Source organism: Salvia hispanica, chromosome 4 (assembly GCF_023119035.1).
Source record: "Salvia hispanica cultivar TCC Black 2014 chromosome 4, UniMelb_Shisp_WGS_1.0, whole genome shotgun sequence".
Lineage (NCBI taxonomy): Eukaryota > Viridiplantae > Streptophyta > Magnoliopsida > Lamiales > Lamiaceae > Salvia > Salvia hispanica.
Window position 1 is genome coordinate 43,942,035 of NC_062968.1, and position 9,420 is coordinate 43,951,454.

Here is a 9,420-nt window from a genome sequence, read left to right on the forward strand (position 1 = left end):
TATGTAATGTACATTGTATTTTATTAAGTTTCTTTTAACTACTTCAGATTTTAAGATTTGAAATATAGTTTGAAACTTGTGATTTCAAATTTTTCAGTATATATAACACATAGAGAAATACGCAAAGAAAGATTAATATATGGTCATTTAATACTATTGTCAGAATTACATGAATGAAGGCGTAATTATCTATATTTTGAATTTATTAACTAATAATACACTTGAAGAATATGTCACAGACCTGGTGGAGATGGAGTCCTAGTGGCAAAGCTGTCATATCTCATTTCTCTTAATCACTGCCTTAACCAGCCACTCTCAGTTATTTCTCGACAACGACTGAATGTGCCATATAAAGAATGCAGATATAAAAAAAAAATAGAGAGAGAAGAGATAGGAAATTATCTCCAATAATACTCTAAAAAAATTATATGTCATTTTAGATTATTGGGAAGAAAATATATATCTTTAGGTTTACACTAAACTCAAACCCAAAAGTTTTAAGTAAAAAAAAAGCATAATATAGAGAACATTCTTTTAAGTTCCATTTACTTACACTAAACTCAAACTCATTTTAGTGTAAATGTCACATTAAATATGATTTTACTCCAATCATTTACAATAAACTCAAATTTAAATGAATATTCTCTATATTATGCTTTTTTTTACACACAAAATTTGAAAAAAACAATAGGTTTGAGTTTAGTGTAAACCTAAAGATATGTATTTTTTTTTCGAAAACAAAATGGAATTGGTTTTAGAGTACTATTGGAGCTAATTACCTATCCCATTTTAGGTTTTAGTGTACCATTGGAGATGGTCTAAAATTATACTCCCTCCATTCCATAGTAATAGGAGCGTTTTTCCATTTCCGTCCGTTCCATAGTAATAGAGTCATTTCCCTTTTTAGTAAAAGTCAACACATTTTTCCACATCTACTTTACTCTCTCTTACTTTTTTCTATCTTCATCTCTCTACCTTTTTCATTTTCCCCTTTATTCTCTCTTTACTTAATTCACCTAACACAATTTTTCTTAATCTCCATGCCGAAAAGTTTTGCCTCTATTACTATAGAACGAAGGGAGCATTTAATATGACTTTTACACTAAAATGGATTTGAGTTTAGTATAGATGGTTGGAGATACTCTTCGTTCTAGTCTATCCTATCCGTTTAAAATTGGATTATATCCGTGATTGGGTCGTTGATTTATTGACACTGGGCTGAATTTATTCAGGCCCAATGTGAATTAAGTGGTGGCCCTAAAGCTTGTTGAGGCCCGCTTTACCATTCACTTACATGACCCTGCCGAGTCTTTCACTTTTCATTTTATTTTTTGATTTGGGAAAAGTTTATTGCAGATTAAATCATAACCTTTTAACATTTTTGTGAATTAAATTTAAAACTTTTACAATGTTAGACTAAGGTCTCGATCCGAAATCTCTGCGAATATTTAGAATAGAAGTGTCCAAATCACAATTCCAAATTCAGCAAATTTACTACTCCCTCCGTTCCGCGGTAATAGAGACGTTTCTTTTCGGCACGGGATTTAAGAAAAATTGTGTTAAGTGGGTTAAATAAAGGAAGAATAAAGTAAAAAGTGAAAAAGGTAGAGAGATGAAGAAAAAATAAATTAAGAGAGAGTAAAGTAAGAGATGAAAAATGTGTTGACTTTTGCTATAAAAGGAAATGACTCAACTACAATGGAACGTATCGAAATGACAAAATGACTCAACTACCGCGGAACGTAGGGAGTACAAAGACAGATACATTATTACCACAATTTACCTTTGCATCAGTTGAATTAGGTTTACATACTTACTTTGTGCACCTTTTTTCTGTAAAATTTATATAATTATTGATGATACCGAAGCATGCCCCATTGCGCGGCCCATAGAGCTGACTGAGATTATAAAAGTGACAGAAATCTCTCAATTAACCTCGTTCCTAGGAGAAGGATTCATGTGAGAAGTTTTTAGAGCATGGATCGATGAGCATGCCCTCATTGCACGAAGCCTGGATCTGGAACGGTTGTTAGCTTGTTATAGTTAAAAAATGGTCGAATTTCATGGAAAGATATCAGGATTGGTTGGTAGGTTCGTGTTTCTAAAGATGATTTTTTCTAAAGTAAATTTTGAGCTTATTCATGAGCTACGTATGCAGAAGAAAAGTTATAATTTGTGCAACTTCATCATCCAAGCTTGGTCGGCCTTGTTGGGTACTGTACGGAGGAATACAACATGATATTGGTGTATGAGTTCATGCCCAATGGACGCTTGTTGGATCACTTATTCACAAGTAGTAGTATTTTTCTTTTTGGATGAACATCTGTAGCATGTTTTTTCGTTGCAATTCACCTATCTTACATGATCTTATTATGTGGTAACCTTCATATACCTTGTGTGAATTGAATTTGAAGGATTCAATTCCAAATACTTTGTTATGTATAATTAAAGAATTGGTATGGAATTGTATTATAATTCCAAATCCTTTGTTTAGTACTCAAAATAAAGGATTTGAAATTAAATTGGAATTAAAATCCTTTAAATTTCGTTGTTTGTTTCGATTTGTATATTTAGTTTGATTCTAATACGTTAAAATGTGTTATTGAAATTTTTAATTTCACAAAAAATATAAAAAATTAAAGCTCGATTTGCTCGTATTCTCTATAATTTTCAAATAAATTAATAAAATAACAAATCAAGCTTTGATTTTTATGAATTTTGTGAAATTAAAATATTCAATAACAGTTTTTAGTGTATTAGAATTAAATAAAATATATAAATCGAAATGAACAACACTAAACGTGCATCAAACGAGATCGGTACTAACATAAGGAGCTCACATAAGGTATGTAGCATATCATTTCTTTAGTTTACAAATCGATTTTTAAAATATTCTAGTGGAACATGTCAATATATATGTGACATCCTGACCCAAAGAAATACATATTAGCATATTTACAAAGTTCATTCGCAATTGCAATTGCATATTTTATTATAATTTCCATCATATATATATATATATGGGTGTGATCAGGTCCATAAGTGAAATTCTGTCAAAAATCAGAGCAAATCTCAGCCATTGGATCCTGTAATGTAACCGTTAGATTAATGCCACGTGTCACCTAATAATGTAGATTGTGTAGTCTAATAATGTAACACGCTGTAGTCTAATAATGTAGATTGTGCAGTCTAATAATGTAGCCTAGTTAATAATGTAACGCTTTTAGTGTAATAACGTATCTCGGTATTATGATCACAACCATCTAATCTGAGGATCCAAGGGCTGAGATTTGCTTTGATTTTTGACAGAATTTGCTTTATGGACCATAGTGCGCCCCTATATATATATAGGATTGTGATCAATTGAGATTTTTTATGCTAATTGAGAAATGAGATGCAATATTAGCCACTCATTTTTATTAAATGAGTGGTCCAGATTTTTCCACATGGAAAATATCTTTAGATTAATTAATTATGAAAGGGCAGAATAGTAATATCATGGTACATTTTATTCAATAAATATATTTTTTTAATTTTTAATTTTAATTTTCAATTAATTTTTTTTAATTTTTTTTAAAATTTTTAATTTTTTTAAATTTTTTTTATTTTGTTTTTAATTTTTTTAACTTTTTTTAATTTTTTTAAAAATTATTTAAAATTTTTTATTTATTTTTAATTTATTTTTAATTTATTTTTATTTTTCAACTACATATACAATTCATGTCAACTACACACATATAATGTCAACTATGTGTACAATCCATGTCAACCACACACACAATTCATGTCAACTACACACATATAATGTCAACTATTTGTACAATCTATGTCAACTACATATACAATTCATGTTAACTACACAATACAATGTCAACTACATGTACAATTCATGTCAAATACTCCCTCCGTCTCATTGAAGATGACCAACTTTCCTTTTTAGTTTGTCCTAATTAAGATGACTCATTACTTAAAATGGAAACAACTTTATCTCTACTTTATTCTCTCTCTCTTACTTTACTCACTCCTCTCAACACACAAAATAAATTTGCATAAAATCTTGTGCCGCCCAAGAAATGGTCATCTTCCTTGGGACGGAGGGAGTAGTATTTATTGAATAAAGTTGTTGACATTTGATGTGTAGTTGACAAAAAAAAAATTTAAAAATTAAATTTTTTTTAATAAAACTAATAAAATTACAACTATGCCCCCGTGTTGACATAAACTACATGTTGTTGACATTTTACAAATATTCTGGATGAGTGGCTGAGATTGCATCTCAATTCTCAATTAGGTTCATAAATCTCAACCTAACAAGACCCTATATATATAGGGATGTATTCAAATCCTTTTTCTAATTATTGTTATTTTTCCTTCTAAATCCTAGCCAACGACTTTGATGATCTAATGGACGAAAATTAAGCAGATTATGATTATTTAAATTACTAAAATAATAGGAAAAGGTTAATTTTGGTATAGGAATAATTTTCAGTTATGGTATCTTCCATGATTTCCCCCCTCAATCTTTTTCCAAATAACGTTGAAAGATTACATCCCTATTACACGCCAATGTTAATCATTCTCTACCAGAATTATCATCGTCTTCTTCATTGAATATTGTCTACAATTTTTATTTTCTCATCTCATAACAATTTGTTGAGAGATTATATCTCTGAATTATCATTGCAAAACCTCTTTTCCATCGAAGGCGTCTAGTGTTCAGAATTTTCGTCACAAAACTAAATTGTTGGAGTATTCATTCACGACGCCTGAACAAAGGAGGATTGAGAGAGCGAGGAGAGTGGTGGAAAGATTCAATCACGACACCGATTTCCAATTCCTCCACAATTGCATTCCCGATTTCTTCGCGCAGCGGTTGAGATCTATGATTTTCTGTATTTGTTTGTGATTAGTTCGTTCTTGTATTTAGTTTTATTTTGCAACTATTGCCGTTTTACTTTTCATGAAATCATCCATTGCTTACAGATTTTCGTGTTTTCTTTTCGTCAGTTACAGCTTGTAAATTTTCGACAAGTAATGTACGATTATAGTTGTATAATGTATATGCCAACTTTGGATAATGTACATTGCAATGGGTGTAATGTGTGATGGAAGTTAAATTCATTCCCCTTTGGGTTTAGTAATCCATGGGGCTAGGGTATAGTACCGACCGAATAACGAAAACGTCACCAAGGGCAGAGAGTTTGAATGATTCCCCTTGGGTTTAGCAACCCATGGGGCTAGGTTATAACACCACCGCATGAATTAAATTTCTTTTTTTAATGCGTTTAAGATTTGGTACAGTAAATAATGTACCAATATGATGTGCACAGATCAGTGAATAATGTATAGATTGAATAGAATAATGTTGAAAGGAAATTGAATTCATGCCCTTTGGGTTTAGCAATCCATGGGCTAAGTTATAGTACCCACTCACAAACGGAACCATCACAAAGGGCAGAGAGTTTCAATCATTCCCCTTGGGTTTAGCAACCCATGGGGCTAAGCTATAGCACCACCGCATGAGTTAAATTTCATTTTTTTAATACGTTTATGATTTGGTACAGTAAATAATGTACCAATAGTATCTAATAATGTGCATGGATCATTAAATAATATACAGATCGTCCATTATTGAGTAAATAAAATCCATTACACTTAAATATTTGTACATTATGTTTATCAGTTAAAACTACTCATAAAATCACAACAAAAACGTCTCATAAACATATACTCCCTCTGTCCCATTAGAAATGCAACGTTTTCCTTTTTGGTTGTCCCACTAAAAATGAAACGTTTCCTAAAATGGAAACATCACCCTCTCTACTTTTTCCTCTCTCTTACTTTACTCTCTCTTCATTAACTCACAAAACAACACTTGCATAAAATCCTGTGCCCAAAACCAAATGTTTCATATTTATTGGCACGGAGGGAGTATATTACAGGACACAAATCGTCCATTACTGAGTAAATAAAATCTATTACATTGAAATATTTTCACATTATGTTTATCAGTTAAAACTACTCCCTAACATAGATGATATCTAAACTCTAGAGGTATGAATGGAACTCGTGGACTTTGCGCTATCGCAATAGGAATAACATCATCAACCGCTTCCTCAATATCCAACGTAGGGTGCTTCGTTGTTGTCCAAAGATTCAAAAATTCAAAAATTTAACCAATGTACTAATCCGTAAACACAATGAACAAATAATGTTAATTTTCAACCATATAATGCATCAATTCAAGTGAAATAATCGCTTCAGATTGCACGAACATTACCACATACATCAACACACAACCAACAGTCAATGATGTCACACAACCAACAAATAATGCTTCATCTAATTGTGAACCAATAATTTCATATTCAACCAATTCATGAAACACACAACAATGACAATAATGCATAATTTATCCATGAATACAGAGTACAAATGCAAGATTACTGATCAATAATGTAGTAAAGCCAACGAATAATGCATCAGAACAGGGGAAACAATTATGTAACCTTCAGACTGTGTATTACATGGACAGAATCGACAACAAATAATTGTTTCATAATTCTTTCATCCAAATCGACCAAAATCAGAGATATAACTCAATAATCAACCAAATAATCAATAATAGACAGAATCGACAACACACTGAACACAAATCGACAATATCCGGAAACCAAACAAAATTTGTATGGTTCCACCCGCAATAATCGAACATATACCAAATACAACTCAGCAATAAACTAAAAAATTAACTAATGGACAGAACCCTAGTTCAAAAGATTACAATTTCATTTCTTTTAGAAAAATTGACCTAAAAAAATTGTGCATTATTCGAACAACGAACTCAATCGACGGTAAAACCTGTGAATCGATGACTATGTGGTCCCGAAAATGTCCAAAATCAACGCTTACAAGTGTTTTTTACCCAAAATCGGAACATTAGAAACCAAAATCGGAACTTCAGCAACTCAATCGGCGCGCGCGAAACTAAAAATCGATACTTTAAGCCTGTGAGTCATTGACCGACGGTGAATTTCGCAGTGAGAATCGACGGTGGAGTTGGTTTCTCTTCGATTGGAGAGGCGGTTAGGGTTTATGAGGTTTTGAAATGGTGGAGAATAGTTTTGATCGTGGGTTGATGGGATGGAGTAAGAGAGTGAATGAGAATATGGAAGGTTATGAAAATCTAGCTTAATTATAGGAATTTCCGTTTTGAAACGTGTACAAGACATTATATTTTTACTCTTATACCCTCATAATGCACATATTAGGACAAATAATGCAACACGGGATCAGATTTCTCCTTTTAATCTAGTCCGTCCATTCCATCAATCTAATGGATGATATTAAGAAGGAAATAGACACTAAGAGGGTAATAGGACCTTAATGATATATATATATATATATATATATATATTCATCACCCGAACATCGTCGGAACATATGTAGATAGAGATCTCGTTGGAATCACTTATTAAATTATCTTTAATTTGATATATTTTTTGCGAAAAAATAATTTAAATTGAGAGAGTTACGTAAATTTAAAGATTTAAGATGATTTTGAGGAGAGAGAAAGTAGTTAGTTATAATTACTACATATAGGATTTGACATTAATACCCTTTTAATTTAATTAATAATTATTTAAATTTAAAATATATTACACTTGACATTATATCAACCACAAGATCTTCTAATCTAATGGTTAAAAATTGGTCTCAATTTTGGATTGATAATTAGTTAGCAATTGATCACATCCCTATAATTAATTATCAATAAATTCCATTAAGGATGTAATCAATTGCTAACTAATTAAGCAATCCAAAATTGAGACCAATTTTTAACCATTAGATTAGAAGATCTTGTAGTTGATATAATGTCAAGTGTAATATATTTTAAATTTAAATAATTATTAATTAAATTAAAAGGGTATTAATGTCAAAATCATATATGTAGTAATTATAACTAACTACTTTCTCTCTCCTCAAAATCATCTCAAATCTTTAAATTTACGTAACTCTCTCAATTTAAATTATTTTTTAGCAAAAAATATATCAAATTAAAGATAATTTAATAAGGATTCCAACGCATTGATCTCAATTGCATATGTTCCGACGATGTTCGAGTGATGAAATTTGATAAATTATATTTCAATTTTCGTACATGTTGATAAGCAGCTTTTAAATTGATAAGCAGCTATCTTCAATATATTGTAGGCAAAAAATCTCAATATTATGCATGTCCAATCTCAATAAAAATGTGTTGATATTCTAATGCCATATTGTTGATATTTGTTATACACTATGTTGATATAAAAACATTCACAAAAATTATCATATGATAACATAATGATGATATTAACCTTTTGTTGATATTTTGTCTACTATTTATTGAGATTTGCAGCTTTAATCTCATCCACCATTTTAAAATCCAAAGATAGAAATTTAGTCTTAATTTTGGATTATAAAAGCTATAAGCGATTAGTATCAGTATCCTCCCTATATATATATATATATATATATATATATATATATATAGGTTTGTGTTAAAATGACAACACCTCTTAAAATAACACCATACCACCATTCCTAGCCAATCATTTGTACATGTGGACGAATAATAAGCTGCCATGTGGCACGTTCAAGGATAAATTTTCGCGGACTGCAATATCCAATACACTAGACTGCAATTTTTTCCGACTGCAATATCCAATACGCTAGGCTGCAATGTATAGATTGCAGTCTAGTATTTATACTATTGCAGTCTAGCATATATAATATTACAATCTAGCGTGGTGTCACAGTGTCATTTTAAGAGTGTTGTCATTTTAACGCACCCATATATATATATATATATATATATTAAGTGGGGATAATAGAAAAAGAATATGGTACAAGGAATTAGTTAGCTAGACTAATCACTGTATATATACGTAAGTGTAAATAAACAAATAAAATAATAATACATATACAAACTAAGAAAATGCTAGATAATTAATGATTTATTTTAGTATTTTATATTATTATTAGTAGGCATTGGTTTGGATGCAACGTGTCGAATTCTTAAACTATAACTTGTTTTTCTCAATTTTTAAAATACATCCTAAGTTGCTTAAATGCAATATAATAGATAATCATTGAAGTAAGTCGGCAAAAATTTGTTGCTTAAGTATCAGATGGAGATATTAAATCTATCGAATTTCTGAGAGCAACAAAGAAGAAACAAAGGGGAAAAGAAAAGCAAGAGAGGAGGGTGAAAAAAAAAAGAATTTACGGTTTGAGTATATATATTCCTGATCGTTGTTTAAAAACGGCTGAATGAAGATACTAATAGATAATATAATGTAAATTCGTTGAATCCTACATAAAATTTTTAACTCTTTTTGTTCAATATCAAATTCTTGAGCTGTGCAACGTAGGTTT